This window comes from Apium graveolens, chromosome 9 (genome assembly GCF_009905375.1).
Source record: "Apium graveolens cultivar Ventura chromosome 9, ASM990537v1, whole genome shotgun sequence".
NCBI classification, from domain to species: domain Eukaryota; kingdom Viridiplantae; phylum Streptophyta; class Magnoliopsida; order Apiales; family Apiaceae; genus Apium; species Apium graveolens.
In genome coordinates this window covers 71,919,361-71,937,674 of record NC_133655.1, presented here as the reverse complement: position 1 = coordinate 71,937,674, position 18,314 = coordinate 71,919,361, and the positions used below count along the sequence as shown (strand labels likewise).

Sequence of the window (18,314 nt, the reverse complement as noted above, 5' to 3'; positions counted from 1 at the left end):
CATGAAACATATTAGACATGACATCTCAAATATATCCAACACGGGTAGCCACAAATTTCTTTAGTGGTTATGATGTTGAGATTTTGTTTTATTACAAATAAACTGAAATATGCCTAGTTGCATATGTTCTCATGAATGACTAGTTAATTGTCTTAACTAGTCAAAATTTTAATTAATACGACGAAAGCCTAGCTAATCGTCCTAGCTAGTTGCTATGGGCCAAACCAATTGTGCTGGCCATTTTCTAGGCGGTTGTTAATATTGCTTGATATGGACTATTTATTATTTTGCTAGTTCCACTCCCAATCAAATTTTTATTATTCAATAGTGCATTATATATGCAAAATTTAATTGTTGATGAAATTTTCAAAGAACGATTTAATTGAGACCTAACTAGGTCGCCCACTCAAACGAGAATTCATATTCAGTTTTATGAAATATTTTGTTCATGAAATATTCTATTCTCTCGTTTATATAAAGAATATCCAATTAAAATCATAAAGTGATTGAAGAACAATATACTTCCATATTTGTTATTTATTGGATATAATTCCTTCTTTCAAAATAGCATCACTTTGAAATCCCAATGGTTAACCTTTTGAGAATGTTATTCAGAATTTCTTTCATTACTTGAAAAGAAGAGTATTCTTTGAATGGGGAAATCTTACAAGTATTGTTAGTATGATGTTATTATCCAGCAATTATTGCTTTCAAGGGATATTCTCTATAATATCATAATATAAAATTCTAAGGACATGGAAAGATAATCCTTGTTGTATTCTTCCTTCCAAGCTATAAATCTTTTGAGTGTTATGACTCTTTTATTCAGAGTTCATTATTTCTTCAGATATTAAATTTTGAAATCTTGTTAAGATTGTCTAAATTGCATCGATATCATCAAAATCATTTTCCAAGGATGATTGCCTTCCGAACAAAGAGAGGTATAGTTGAGAACCAATTGTTGTATTATGAGATTGAAGACTCAGTGCTAAGATGGTGCAATCGGAGCATCGTGATGAGTAAGTTGTTTTAAAAAGGAAATACCATGTTTAGTTATTATCATAAGGATCTTTAACACGGTTATAGAAGGATGATAATATAGATACAACATGATTAGTGAGGTACGCTTCTATGAAATAGTATCGGGATAGGTACTAATGAAATTCGGGGAAGTGTTCGGGCGAAAACACGCGCTAATAACACATGCAAGTATACGCGTTCACAAGTAATTAGAATACTTTCTAGTTCATTCCCACATAGACTCAGACTAATTATGTTCCATTACACTCACTCACCAATGTATGATTACTTCTCAATGTTAAAACAATAACACTTAGATTTGATTAACTAATTATTAACTACAATTATCTACGAGAATTAAGCACTTAATTAACACTTGAATTAACAATATTAAAACACTCATGAGATCACAACTTCATTACTACTTCCTTCAATAGTCATTGTTATTACCCTTAGCATGCAACAGTGATGATATTAATCGAACAACACGAAACTGATAAAAACCAACTTTCATTATACTAATACCATTCTACCAAACATCTATAATTAAGATAGAAGTTGAATAGGCATCAATTATGTTGAGTCCCTATATGTCTACAGAAATTGACAACATAACGATTTAAGCACAAGTTATTCCTTTTGATTACACAGGGCGAATAAAACGGTTAGAGTTACCCACTAATCATGCATACTCGTACACGAACCTATGCTAGCATGGCAAGTTCTAAATCTCAAGATCCACCGTCGCTTCACAAGAGATTAACACCCTATCTTATATGTTCGCGACGCACATAAGACGAATACGCACAACTAATACTAGATATCATACAATCATCACACACTAAGGTATTAAACAACTAACTAAAGAATTCCATAGTAAATCCGTTACGACCCCATGATCACGATTAGCCCATGATAGCACTCATCATCATCATGGATTCATATGAAAACATGATAATAACACACGAGAATAATAACTAAAACTACTTATATTAAACCAGAGTATGTCACAAGAGTAATTAGGTTCAAAGTAAAGAAAACTAGAATCCAACGTTACAACGAAATAAAGAATCAAAAGAAAATATGCTTCCTCTTCGTTGCGGGGTGCTAAAATGGTCTTCTTCCTTATCTGCTCGCTCCTTGATTAATACTACGATCCAACCTTTTTGAAACGTCTCTGAAAACTACTTATATAGGAGTCCCATAAATCTCAGATATCTCAGAAGTTGGAAGTTAAACAGAACTAGGAGTCCAAAATAATAATTCTAATTTTCCGCCCCTGAGCGGGCGCTCAGCAGAGCTGAGCGGGCGCTCAGACCCCTTCTGGAAAATGCTCTATTTTTCTCCCGTTTCTTCGCTGCAATCTGCTCCTATCTTCCCGCTTGCAATGCCAAACACATGCCAAGGCTTTTTATTGATGAAATCTCTCCAGAAATGCAATTAATACCTTGAAATGCACAAACACTAGAAAAACGCGTCAAATACACAAAATACTTGATTTCAAGACATCAATTCAAGCCATTATAAGACGATCTAAGTGGTATAAAATGCCACTTATCACACCCCCAAACTTAAATCGATTCTTGTCCTCAAGCGTCACAGACTCAAAAACAAAACAAGAATATGCATGAATGCAATCTATATGTAATGCAACGATCCCCCTTACTACGACCAAACCAACCAACTTACGACATTTCGACAAATGCAATTAGGCGAATAAAGATCAATCAAACCATGCAAACTAACATACAGCCAGAAATGTGGTATGTGCAGATGCTTAACAGATATGCTTCGAAACTAGATCAATTACTATAACTCGACTATTCTCAAGGTAATCACATGATTATACGAAGAATAAAATTCTAGGCACAAAATGACTTATAACACTTCAAGATTTCTGGAGCTTATTACAGAATCATGCTTTTTATTTAACACAACAAATAAATGCTTATTTGACCGTGCAATGAGTGAGGTCCACAAAAGACTTATGCAATGGCATCCATGTAGCGAGCATTAGGTTAGCGGATCCCAGACCATAAAAGCCTTAGGTCACTAGACACAAAGTCCCCTAAGAACTTAATAACTCGAATACCAAAGAGCCCACTCGTGATCAATTATGCATTAACTCTCTATTTTTTTCTCTTTCCTTTTTTTTCTATTTTTTCTTTTTTTTTAACAATTTTTGAGCAAGTGCGTTCACTCCATCTTGCTCAACCCTAGACTACTCGCATAAAAATACGAGCCGGCTACTAGCCATTTGACGCCTAGCCACAATTAACAATGAATTCCACTTTTTACTCCAATTTTTCTTTTCATGCCTTTTATCACTAAGAACCTATCATAAATTCTAAGCATAATCAATAGATTAACCTTGAAAACCATCAAACCATAACAACAATCTAGTCCTTAAGCATTCTCTAAGACTTAGTGAAATTATAAGTGTTTCTAGCATGCATGTCAACCTACAAGACTCAACATCACTTTAACGCTATCACTATACTCGCATCAACATCACAAATTAATTGGCACATCAACGCAAAAGGGATCATGGTATATGCATGAGCTACATGACATTATAAATAAAGCTATAAATAAAAATAAAAATAAAAAAAAAAAACTATATGGCAAAAATATGCAATCATATGAACTAAACTATCATGAATATGGAACTATATGACACACACACAAAATATTCCTTAACTACCACCCCCAAACTTAAAATCTTCACTTTCCTCAGTGAAGGTAGTAGAAAGGAACACATGGTATACCTACTCGTAGAGATCATCATCCTCATCACCCTCAGAGGGTGGAGTATCAGGAGGCGGATATGCAGAGTCCTCACCAAAAACTGGCCACTAGATGTCAGCTCCAAGGCCTCTAAAAGAAGTCCCAAGTGCAAGGGTGAGCTCCTGAGCAAACCTGCTCTGCGTCTCGTACATAACATCCATCTTCCTCGACAGCCTCCTATACTGGGCATCAGCCATCCCAGCACCCTCCTGAGCTCTAGAAGAACCGACCTCATCATGCCTTGGTCTCGCCATGGTAGCACCGCGTGCTGGACGCCCTCCTGGAAGACGATAACCCAGCCCATGCTCCTCGGGCTCTCCACCAGTCCACTCCTGCATCGTATTCAAAGTCCCAGAGTCAATAGGAGCGGCCGACAGCTGCAACTGCTCGTGAGACGACCACTGTACTCCCACTGCTCGGCAAAGCTTTGTAACCTTGGATGCATAAGGAATGTTCATATGCTTAGCTCCCCTAAAAAACTTCAGAATTCCTTGGTAGATGAACTCACCAAGGTCCATATAGTACTCCTCATTCAAAATACCCCATAACAACTGTGCCCGCTCAATTGTGACCTCATGTGCATGTGAAGTAGGAAGAATATTAGCGCAAATAAAGGCATTCCATGCACGGGCATACCTATTCATCGCAATCGCCAGAAAATGGCGATACTCGTTAGTCCCAGTCTTGAAGGTCCAAACTGTTCCCGGCCTACAGAGAGTAGCATAAATCAAATCTAAGTCAAAATCCTCAGCAGTCTTCTCGTTCCAATTCTCCTCCGTGGGCTTCCTCTGTCGCTGCCCAATCATACGGCGAATCGCCGCAGGGTGATAATCCACCGTCATCCCCCGCACAACAGAATACCCATTCTTTTCAGCCTTCGCGTTCGCATAGAACTCGCGAACAATGCTCATCGGAACTGCTTCAGGATACTCACAGAAAGCAATCCAACCCTTCTCAGCAATCATAGGCAACAACTCACCATCCCTCCCCGATGGTAAGAACCCCCTCTCCTTCAAAATCGGCTTACCCAGAAGCCTAGTATACTCCTCCTCAGCAGCCCTATCAAACAAACGAGGCCTCGCAGGAGTACCCCTCGAAGAATCAGCAGTAGGAACAGTGCAGCTGCTATCAATAGTCCTGGATCTCTTGGGTGCCATCGAAACTGAGAAAAAGTGTTTAAGATTTGTGTTTTTGAATATGGGAGAGAGTTTAAGGTTTCCTCGATGATAATAGATTTCTCAGTCATAGCACTTGATCAATTTGACTATAGCCTCTATCTCGTGTTCAATGTAAGAAAAACAAAATTAAAAATTTTCCTCATAAGTTAAACTCTTTGTCCCTTTTAGTGCGAACCTTGTCGTGATTATTCTAGATTATTATTAGAACACCTTATGTCACGGTCCTTAAGCCGCATAGTCATATCATTATACTTCACATAAAATCCTTCTTCTTTTTTTTTCGTCAGGTATTGCTAACATGGGGTTGTTACTTGTTACTAATCTTACATTCAATTTTTCAAAATCATATTCCTCGAATTCATACATGCTTGGTCTTTCCCGAATTCATTAGTACCTATCCCGATAATATTTCAGAGATGCGTACCTTACTAGTCACGTTGGTATCTCTATTATCGTTCTTCTATAACCATGTTAAAGATCCTTATGATAATAACTAAACATGTTATTCTCTTTTTAAAACAACTTACTCATGACGATGCTCCAATTGCACCAACATAACACTGAGTTTTCAGTCTCATATTACAACAATCGGTTCTCAACTATACCTCCCTTTGTTCGGAAGGCAATCAGCCTTGGAAAAATGATTTTCACGATATTGATGCGATTTAGACAATCTTAACAAGATTTCAAAATTTAATATCTGAAGAAATAATGATCTCAGAATAAAAGAGTCGCAATACTCAAAAGATTTATAACTTGAAAGGAACAATACAACAAGGATTATCCTTCCATGTCCTTAAAATTTTATATTGTGATATTATAGAGAATATTCTTTGAAAGTAATGATTGCTGAATAATAACATCATACAAATGATACTTGTATGATTTTTCCATTGAAATAATACTTTTCTTTTCGAATAATGAAGGAAATTTGAAATAACTTCCTTAACCAAAGATTAACCATTGAGGTTTCAAAGAGATGGTATTTGATAGAAGGAATTTTATTCAATGGTTAACAAATAGGGAAGTATATTGTTCTTCAATTACTTTATGATTTTAATTCGATATTCGTTATATAAATGAAAGAATAGAATATTTTATGAATAAAATATTTCATAAAACTGAATATGAATTCTCGTTTGAGTGGGCGACCTAGTTAGGTCTCAATTAAATCATTCTTTGAAAATTTCATCAATGATTAATCTTGCATATATAATTCATTGTGTAAAAAAAATTGATTGGAAGTGGAACTAGAAAAATAATAAAAGTTCATATCAAGCAATATTATCATTCGGCTAAGACAATGGCCAGCTCATTCGGTTTGGCCCATAGCAACTAGCTAGAATGATGAACTAGGATTTCATTGTATTAATTAAAATTTCGACTAGTTAGGACATTAACTAGTCATTCATGAGAACATATACAACTAAGCATATTTTAGTTTCTTTAAAAAAGAAAATCTCAACATCGTAACCACTAAAGAATTTGTGGCTACCTGGATGACGATTTCAAAATAAAGAGTTTTCCAATTTGGGCCGAGAAAAACAATTATAACTCTGAATCGAGTGGTCTTGGCATCGGAACAATAGATAGCCTCTCATCAAATATTTCTTGCCAATAAAATGGTACACTCAGAGGTGCCCTCGTTCACGTACTTTATCAGATTCTCAAATAGAATTGAATTCAGAATACTAATATCAAATTGGCACCCTTACTATGATTTCAAAGTTCAATATACAATTTCACCTAATTAGAAGAAAAGGATTCCCGAGGAATCCATGGATGTTAGATCATCTATGTTTTTAACAATTTATTAGATATTTACAATCTCGACCGAGAAGCGAAAGTATGAAAGAAGAATCAAATGAAGTTATCTATTATAATAATCGTCGATGAATTGAGGAAATTTATGAAAAAATTCCTTGGATAATTGAAATAAAGTATAAATAGCTCTGGGCCGAACAAGAAGATCATAATCTATGAATGAAAGTTCATTGATTAACTAAAAGAATTGAACAAGTCCTGATGCGGAGAAAGACTATTCAAGATGGTCACATCAGAAGTTCAAAGTAGGGAACGAAAAGGATTGCCGGATATGACTTATCAAGGCAATACGAATGATCAACAATTTGGTGAGAGTAACGTGACAATGAGTAGGTGCCAAAATATTTCACAGATTATCCTAACTCTCATTATTATCCGTCTGAGGATGATACCACCTCTTCGTCTTTATAATTCCTTATTTGATCTAGTGTCTCTTTCAAATCATTTTAAAATTGCTTACTAACTTGACTTTCGCACGTATATCTGTCATTCAGGTGTTTTACCTCGAAGACCTTATTCAAAAATATTCCAAAAGCATCTGTTAAGCCGATAGGGCCTGCTACGCACATCCGTTACTAATTATAAGTGGCCAGTTCTCCCTAAGAACAGATCAAAAAGATCTCTTAGGGATCTCAATGCATTCCATAAGTTCGGTGGCATGTGTGTGTAAGTGAACATACATTACCAAATATATTAGAGGTCTACGAGTATGTATACGTAGTCTCTGACATCATTTCTACTGAAGAATTCCGCTCTAGACACACTGGTCTATCCCTTTTAAAAGGTTCTAAGATCGAGCTATCGCTCATTGTAATCTTATGCCATTCAATTGTAGTCATGCCATCAATTCTCGATGCTCTCGATCTATGACCTAAACCATCATAACCTTACATGTTAAGCACACTAATAATATCATGTAGTGGACTTATTTCATAATGACATTCGTATATTATATTCAAATCCTCCTTGATGGAATATATCCTTAAGGGTATATTGGACACTATCTCTAGTGAATTCGTGATTTATATGATATTCACATCCTCATTGGTAAAATGACACCTTGAACTAGTTTGGGTCAATAACCTCAACTGTATATTAATAGTTAGACTTCATGGTTCTCACATATGATGCCCCCTCGTGGGCAACATATAAAGAACAACGAGTAATAAGGCCAGTGTTGTCCAAATGAACATTTGGTGTTGATAATACCATTTTTACCCCAAATGCTCTGGAGACTCATCTCCGAGTTCGACATCCACATACTTGCCAAATCATATATGATTCTAATTTTTCTTCTCATCATTCTGATAATCTCCAATGGTCCTATTAGTCATACTTTAATACCTCAAATATATACTTTATCCTAACCTACACATTGGGGCTACATCCGGTAGTCCAATGATGAACTCTATATGAGCTCTTACGCAATCTCGCATCTCGACAAATTCCTAACACTCTCGTCTCTAAGTACTATAATTTTTGATCTGATACCATTTCTGTAACGCCCCCAAATCTGGGGTCAGGAGTCTGGGTCGTCACGTCATACTTCACTCATGTATAACCTGTATTGATTCAATAATCCAATAGACCCCAATCTCACGCACACACACACATATATAAGTTATAGCCTTAGAAATGATGTAGGAAATATAATCTTCTTTTATTACACTCAAATGTACTTTACAGGATGTTAAACAATTATTCATAACCTCTAAATGAAGTTACAATAATTACTACTAACATCTTATACCTATCTGGATACTCTGGTCCACCTGAGACAAAGCTGTAAGGGATTCTTCCCATGATTTCAAGTGACTAAGTCCCACGCTGGCATATTGGTAATCTGTTGTGTTGTGACATTTAAAAGAAAGCAAGACTGAGCAATAATGCTCAACTATAATAATCAACAGTATGAAAAGACTGTTAAAGGAAATATTATTAATCCATACAAGGATACGTATTTATTCAAAGTAGTTTTCTTGGTGATACACACCTCTTTTCAAAACAATTCTTTGATTGCCTTATTAGTCTGCAAATACTTTAATGGTAAGCCCAACACCTAGGCTTGGGTTACGGTATTACATCTCAATTCCAATTGGAAGAATATAGGACATTCATTGGAGCCACCGCATATGATGATCAGTCGTAATACGGAAAATAGTAACCTTTTCTACTAGTAGAAGGATGACACCTTCGTATCCCGGTTATCACCCTTGCCGCATTCGGGCTACGTGCCCCATTTTGGGTATACGCATACTCCTGAGTACACAGAGTACCTTCGCCTACGGTACCTTTGGTAGTCTCCCTAGTACACATAATACTAGAGTCTAACCCTCCCTTGTCCTTTTAAGAAATCCTATCATATCTCAAGAACTCGTATCACATCGAAGTTCTCCAAGCGTTTTGCTTGGTGATAGGTACAGCACATCTCATATGTATATATATATGTATTTCTGAGAATTTTCGGAGGAAGTACTAAGATAATGTGAGTTGACCATTGTCAACAGATAGATAAATGAGGGGGAGTTTCTTTTGAAACTATATTCAAAATATTTAAAATACGTTGAGATAATATTCTTTGACGATCTGAAAATATTAATATGAATTTCTGAAACTCAGAAAATATTTTAAATTAGGATTTATGATTTTTAAATGATATTAAATCATTTAATAAATATTGAATAATTAAATAATAATTATTAAATAGTTAAACCTCGAATAGTTCTTCTTTAAAAGAATATTTGAAATAATATTCCTCAACTAATTTAAGTTTAAGTAATTATATTAATCTTTAATATATATAAAATAATTGGTTTTAAAATAAAATAAACGTTGGAGAATACTTCTCCCTTTTTAGATGAATACCTGAAATTATATTCATTGCTCGGGTAATTAAATGGAGTTGAGGGAATACGATCTTTAGAAATTATTTTTAAATAAAATTTGAGGTACTTTAATATTTCGCAAGAGGACATCGAGTCCCTTGGAATAAAATAGATACGGACTTTTAATCATCCCAAAATATCTCCAGGATAATTCCGGGGTTTATACTTTATAAAAACTAACCGACTCTCGGTCATACAACTTATACATCACGCTCTACTGTAGCGTTAATATTCTTAAATAAAATACCTCCGGAATATTTCCGGGTTTTCATCAAATTATACGTACCGATCCTCGGTCTAAAATATGCTCCTCATATATACATCGCTACTCTCTAGCGTTATCGATTGAAATTCGGTAATATTAATATACCAAAATCATTATCATATCGTATGATAATATATAACATAATTCATAAAATATCGTAAATATAGCATCATGTATATATCGACATTATTTGAAAATAAACACAACATAACAGTTTCAAAAAGGTAGGGTTTGAAAACTTGCTTGGAGTCTAGGATACGTTTTACGACTTCCTCTCGTTCCGGGTTTTCTAATTAACAAATATCATAATCTTAATCAGTATTCCTAATCCCATCACCGATTTATATTTTTAATAAGTACAATACTTCATAATTTTCAATATCCGACCGACTCGAAATAAGTATCAATCCTTGGTCGAAACGAACGGTCAAAGTAGTTTTCTAGAGTTGACTTTACCGAATGTTACTATTACGCGACTCGCACTCTATCATTTTTAATAAATCGTAAAATTAATATTTTAATACGAAACCACCTCGAGGAGCATCTTGAGTTCTTTTAATATGTATCATAAAAGTTTCATTTTGATAAAATGAATTTAATTAGGTCAAAAGCATTTTAAAAGCTCGGTCAACTACGGAGTTTTACTATTCAAACCGCGTTCACTAAAATGTTGATATCTCTCAAACCGTTAACTCAATTGATGAAAATTTTTCGCGTGCGCGATATAGATAAAATTTAGAACACATAATATCAAAATGGTGTTCTGGTAACGGGGTAAAAATCCCGAAGAGGCAGTTTCCTTACAATGGGTTGCATTGGGTGTTTTTACTCCGCACGACCTCGACTCCGATATTTTTATAAAATTCAAAAATAAATATTTTTAATTGAAATTTTTATAGAAGTTAATAAATTATATTTCTTACTCTCTGTAAAAATTCATAAATTTTAAATATTTTTAAGTCGATCATTTATATTTACAAAGTTTGTAATTTGTAGCAGTTTTGCGCGTAAATCCCCTTTACTAAACCGGTCATAACTTTTGATCCGTAAATCAGAATCAAGCGATTAATGTGCCTAAACGATCCTTATAACATTTTCTATAATAACCAAGTGTTAATTTATAAGAAACTACAGTTTATATATTCGGGAACTTCTGCAGCAACTTAAGTTGAGTTTTGTTCATTTTAACGAGGTTACGATTACGATTCGAGTTTCGTTTACGTCTTAAATCATTATACCACCATCAACAATCATCAAATCATCATCTCAACACTAACTCCTCTCAAGAGCATCATGTTTATAAGGCAACAATCATCAACCTTAAAACTAATTAACTAAACATCAAGATAATATCAAATCAATCATCAAAATCATACTTATATCCAAGATCCTTACTTTTCTTGAAACTTAAAACTTAAACAAAGTTTGGATGAATGTTACACCTTCCTTGAAACTTTTTAATACTTAATAAATTCGTAAGATCCTTGATGAATCCTTGGTCTAGCTTTAGGAGCCTTAAACTTTCATGAAAATTCAAAAAAATAAGTTAGTGATTTTCGGAGTTACTATTCACCCTCAACTTCAAACATTTTTATAAAATTGAAAACTTCATGGATGGGCTTGAAATCTGGTGCGTGACTTACCCATGATATGGAAGAGATTTAGTAAAAATATGGTGATTTGTGAATGATTAGAACATGAGATATGAATTTTTCTTTCGATGGTGTTCTTGAAAATCAGCATTGTGTTTTTGGAGAGAGAGAGAATTGCTTGGATTGCTTCTTGGAAATGTGGTGGAAATTTTATGCATTTTGTCTATTCCTAAGGTGTATAGAACAAGCTTTTCTTTTTCCAAGTCTAGGCCTAGCTTGCACACCAATTATCAAGCTATATCATGATTAAAAAAAACAAGAATCCTGATTTTATTGAAAGTTGTTTTGTACTAGCTTTTAATTTAATTAGCTAACTTCATTAATTAATTGATAATTTATTTGCATTATATTTACATGGCCTTGGTTTTTTTATTCGTTCTCTTACGTATTTTCTTGGTTGCTTATTCGTTTTCGTAATAAATCTTCATAAGCGGTTCGCGTGGAAAATCCTTTCTTATACGTCCTTTACACTTTGAAGTATCGTACTTGGATTTGAATTTGTGGGATTTAACTTTGTAATTATATTGAGATTCTCGTAATCCTTGATGGTTCATAGATACGGTCGTTTTTCAAAGTTTGTTTTCTTCGAAAACTAATAGCGTTTACATACACTCATTTGGTACGTATAATCACAATATCAACTCGGAATCTTAAATTAAAAACTCGTATATAGTGTGATCACAAAAGTTTTTATTAAACTGCAAGGTTACTATTTATAAAGGTCTTTTACCGATGTCAAAATTTTGGGTACCATGTGTACTGAGGGACATACGAAGTATGCAAAACATACCCGGGTGGAATGAGGAAGCATATAAAGCTCAAATGCGGCTAGGGTGACAACCGGGAGTAAGGAAGTTGTCCATCTACATGTAGAAAAGGTTACTATTTCCATAGTACGACTGATTATCGTATGCGGTGGCTCCAGTGAATGTCCTATTCTTCCAATTAGAATTGTGATGCAATACCGTAACCTAAACCTATGTGCTGGGTTTACCATTAAGGTATTCGCAGGATAATAAGTCCACAAAAGAATTATATTCGAAAGAAGGTGTGTATCATCGAGAAAAACTATTTTTGAATAAACATATTTATCATATATGGAATTATACTTGAATTTCTCATACAGTCTTTTCATACTGTACATTATTATGGCTGATCATTATTACTCACTATTGCTTTCTTTTAAATGTCATAACACAACAGATAACCAGTATGCCGGTGTGGGACTTAGTCACTTTCAGTCATGGGGAAAATCCCTGACAGCTTTGTCTCAGGTGGGCCAGAGTATCAGATAGGTATAAGATATCAGTTGTGATTATTGTAACTTCTTGTATAGGTTATGAATAATTGTTTGAGATCCTATAAAGTACATTTGAGTTTTAATAATAGATGATACTTGTTGTACGTCATTTTTAAGGCTATAACTTGTGAGTGTGAGATTGGGGGTCTGTGATATGGAATTATTGGATTATTGAGTTAATGCATGTTACACATGATTGAAGGATTGCGTGACGATCTAGATTCCTGACCCCAGATTGGGGGCGTTACATGAACCGCCTATAGAAACCCGCATGACCAAGAAAGTTACGGACTCCCTTAACATAAATTGGTGGAGGGAGGTTTTTAATTACCCCCACCTTGGCCTTATCCACCTCGAGACCCTTACTGGAGACCTTGTGTCCAAGAATAATGCCCTGTCGCACCATAAAGTGACATTTCTCCCAGTTGAGAACCAGATTGGTCTCGACACACCTTATAAGAATGGCGCCAAGATTTTGCAAGCATTCGTCGAAAGAATCACCAAACATAGAGAAATCGTCCATGAACACCTCCACATTATGACCAATCATGTCAGAGAAGATAGCCATCATGCATATCTGAAATGTGGCAGGTGCACCCACGCAACCCAAAAGAAACTCTTCTAAAGGCAAAAGTACCAAACGCACAAGTGAAGTTAGTCTTTTCCTGATTCTCTGGAGCGATACAAATCTGATTATAACCCAAGTAGCCATCCAGAAGACAATATACTCATTTCCAACCAATCTGTCAAGCATTTGATCAATAAAAGGAAGAGGGAAGTGATCCTTCCTTGTGGCCTTATTCAGCTTCTTGTAATCCATGCAAACCCTCCACCCCGTGACTGTTCGAGCAGGAATGAGCTCATTCTTCTTATTAGCAACAACCATGATGCCTCCTTTCTTCGCCACACACTAAACTGGACTCACCAAGAACTGTCAGAAATGGGATAGATGATTCCTGCATCAAGCTATTTGAGAATTTCCTTCTTTACAACTTCTTTCATGATCAGATTAAGCCTTCTCTGTTTCTCAACAGTAGGCTTGCTACATTCCTCTAGCAGAATTTTATGCATATAATAAGAAGGGATGATTCCCTTGATATCTATTATAGTCCATCCAATTGCCGATTTGAACTCTCTCAGAATTCTTAAGAGCTTTTCCTCATCACTACCTGAAAGGTCATATGCAATAATAATAGGAAAAGTAGATGCATCACTTAAAAAAGCATACCTTAAGTGTTCAGGCAATGGTTTAAGCTCAAGTGTAAGAGCTTCCTCAATAGATGGCTTGAGGCGTTTTGGAGATTTGTTCAACTCTTTCATTCCAAGAGATTCAAAAGGCATATCCAACCTTCACTTCTAGGGAGAAGCATTCAGATATTGCAACTGCTCATCACCTTCATCATCTTCACTATCTAAATTCCCTAACAATGCATTTTCTAAGGAATCAGACCTTAGCAATTGATCAAGTTCTGAAGTAACCACAGAATCAATCAACTCCACTTTTAAGCACTCCTCGTTTTCAGAAGGGAATTTCATGGCATTGAACACATTAAAAGTTACATCTTGATCCAACACTCGCATGGTAAGCTCACCCTTCTGCACATCTATTAAGGTGCGGCCCGTAGCCAAGAAAGTTCTTCCCAAGATTATGGGTATCCTCTTATCCTCCTCGAAATCAAGAATTACATAATCAGCAGGAAAGATGAGTATGTCCACCTTGACCAATACATCCTCCACAATGCCTCGTGGATATGTAATACAAGGATCAGCCAACTGCAAGGACATAGGCTGTGGATCATGTAAATCCAACTTCTTGAAAATAGAAAAAGACATCAAGTTGATGCTAGCTCCCAAATCACATAAACATTTGTCGAATGACAAGTTTCCGATAGTACAAGGAATAGTGAAGCTTCCAGGATCTTTAAGCTTCGGAGGCAACTTCTGTTGCAGTACAGCGCTGCATTCCTCCGTAAGAGCAACAGTCTCTAAGTCATCAAGCTTCACTTTCCGAGAGAGAATACCTTTCATAAACTTCGCATAACTAGGCATCTGTTCAAGGGCTTCAACGAAAGGTATGTTGATATGAAGTTTCTTAAACACCTCCAGAAACTTTTCAAAATGCTTATCCAGCTTTTTCTTTTGCAGCCTTTTAGAAAAAGGAGGTGGAGGATAGATCTGTTTCTCCCCTATATTACCCTCAGGAGGAGTGTGTTCTACAGTAGTCTTCCTTGGTTCCACTTCTGCTTCCTTCTGCACTTCTTCCTCAACCACAACTTCATCTTTTGAAACTTGAGATTTTTCAGGATTTGCAACCTTCCCAGACCTCAATGTGATTGCCTTAACTTGCTCTTTAGCTTCCTTCTTTCCTGGAACTTCAGTGTCACTTGGAAGTGTACCAAGTTGACGATTCAGCAAGGCATTGACAATCTGCCCACTTTGATTTTTCAAGGTCTTCATAGACACCACTAGGATCTTGCACATGAGCCTCAACTCGTCTAATTCAGATTTTTCATTAGACTGTTGCAGTGTGAGTTGTTGTCTTGGTGCATATCGCGGTTGCTGAAAACCAGGAAGGTTGTATTGCTTTACCGCATACTGCTGAGAAGGCTGTTGTACCGCATTCTAAGTATTCCTCCGACTGAAGTTAGGATGATTGCAGTTGTTAGGATGATATGTGGTTGGAACTGGTTGCTGCGAGCTCTGAAAGTTGCTCACAAACTGAGCTGATTCACTAGAAATATCACATTGCTCCGTCTCATGGGCACCAGCACAAAGCTCACAGACACTAATGATCTGATTAACTCCATAATTAGCCAAAGAATCCACCTTCATTGTCAAAGCCTTAAGCTGAGCACCTATAGCAGTAGCTGCATCTACCTCCAGAATTCCTGCTACCTTGCCCTGAGGTAGTCTCTGAGAGAGATTCTGGTATTCATTAGCAGCCATCAGTTCAATCAATTCGTAAGCTTTATCGTAGCTTTTAGCCCACAAGGCTCCTCCTGATGCTGCATCAAGTATGGGTTTAGAAGTAGCACTCAAACCATTATAAAAGCAGTTAATGATCATCCAGTCAGGCATCCCATGATGATGACACTTTCTAAGCATCTCCTTATACCGCTCCCAAGCCTCACACAAAGACTCTCCAGACTGCTACACAAACTGAGTAATAGAATTCCTGATTGCAGCTATCTTCGCCATAGGAAAGAACTTAGTAAGGAACTTCTAAGCGAGTTCTTCCCATTTCGTGATAGAGCCTGGTGGTAGCGAATTCAACCAGCTCTTAGCCTTATCCCTCAAAGAAAATGGAAAAAGCCTAAGCTTAATAGCATCTTCGGAAACTCCGTTGAACTTGAAGGTGTCGCATATCTCGATGAAATCTCTGATGTGCATGTTGGGATCTTCTATAAGAGAACCCCCAAACTGAACTGAATTCGGTATGATCTCAATCATGCTAGCCTTGATTTCAAAAGTGATAGCCGCGATGGCTGGTCTGACAAATCTAGACTAAATATCATCGATCTTTGGTTGAGAATAGTCCATCAAAGCCTTTGGATTCGCTGCTGGTTCACCCATTGCAAAAAGAGCTTCTTCTTCTTTCTCAACTAAGATTTCTTCTTCAACTTTCTCCTCTACAAGAACTTCTTCGAAAACTTCATTAGCTACTACAATTTCTTCCTTAACCTCAATCCAAATTAACCTGTTTAATCAATAAATAAATGCTAGCAGAAGATATTTAGCATAAATGACCCCAAACTAATCCAAGATCTTTTAAGGTTACAGTTCTAGAAACAAGATATCCAAATTCCACAAATAAATTTTCACTTTCTTTTAAAACTCTTTGCAACAATTCTCAATCTCAAAACTTACCCGCTAGTATAACTTCGAAAAGAAGTATACTAGGCCTAACTATAAAATACACAACTATAATATAATATAATATAAACAACTTTATACAATAAAACTTACACTAGATCCCAAACCCTGGACCAACCACCTTCCAAAAGCTACTTCTTTGCTTCCTCGAATTACGCAGCTAAACAGCGCAAGCTAATCCTCACTGGAGGTTAAATTTGAAAACAGGAAAGTATGAGCGAAAGAAATGCTCAACAAGATCATTATGACATATATAGGGTCTTTTGATATAAAACCGACATCTGCATTAGAGCAGAACATTTAAAATCATAATTGCTGAATCATAAAATTTTAGTTGAGGAACCCCATAATTGGTTCCTTAATTGTATTCAAAACCATTTTGATATTTTTGAGCGAAATGCTTCAGCAATACTTTGAATCTTGACGAGAATAAAACTCGTAAAGCAGTGTTTACGGAAATATCGTAAACAATAATAACATGAAACAATGATTATGGATTGAATCACAAACTTTATACAAAATTGAACTCTTGAAATTAATACTTATTTTGCTGTCATATCAAATTAGATATTAATATGAACTTTGATGCTCGCAACCTACCCGCGCTAAAATAGAGAAGTCAACATCAATCATCTGCATTAATACCACATTTGATATTTAACAACAACTTAAATATCAACATCAATTAGCAACTGAATTAAAACTGTATTCCACCTTTACTCAAAACCAAAATAGTTGATAAATCATTCCTTATAAGATTATCAAACGCTAAATAATAATTTAGACTGGAATCCTCGAACAACGGTGTGCTGCCGCCGGTGATCAGCCGCGGAGCAACACCGGTATGCCGAAGCATATCCAACTAAACAAATGTGGCACCCAAGGCATATATCGGCATAATGGTATTATATCCTGTATAATACCTAAATCTCCGGTGGACCGCCGCCACGGCCTCTTACGCAACTATCCAATCTTAAAATATTTTATTGAAAGGGGTCATAATACTCGACACCCTTATAAACTTTTATTCGCCCATTTACTTGGTCAGAAAAACCAAAACAACGTCATCTTTCTCAAATCCAAAACATTTATAAATTCGATAGTTGGATAAGTAAAACACTTGATTGTTCTGAACATAGAATAGCAGATAAGTACTTGCATAAACAGAATCATTTATTTTAGCGATATGTAAAACATTTATCTATTCAGAACTGAGAATAGGGCAAGCAATACTTGCATAAGAAGATTTAAAATAAATATCACTTGAACAATAAGTGATGATAGGGATACTTGCCTTTGAGATTTAGCAGTTAGTTATACTCGCAAAAACACATATATTCCGACATTCTGTCTCAAAACATCTTTGTCTTCCTTTTCAACATTTTACTGATATGCTGCTCCTGCGATTGCTAGAAGCCAGATACCCAATACCATTCCATATTACTCATTTCAATGTCTGGTCCCAATCAACTCGAGCGACCCGCATCCAAAATAAATCTGGTCACTCCGAGGAGAATATCTGATGTCCGA

General features: G+C 35.8%; 1 non-coding gene across 1 annotated transcript; it reads left to right on the top strand.

Annotated features, from left to right (window-relative positions):
• Positions 1–15,987: 15,987 nt before the first annotated feature.
• Positions 15,988–16,094, top strand: LOC141688561 (small nucleolar RNA R71). The gene has a single exon (XR_012561995.1). It is a non-coding gene; the product is annotated as a small nucleolar RNA R71 (small nucleolar RNA).
• The last annotated feature ends 2,220 nt before the right edge of the window (positions 16,095–18,314 follow it).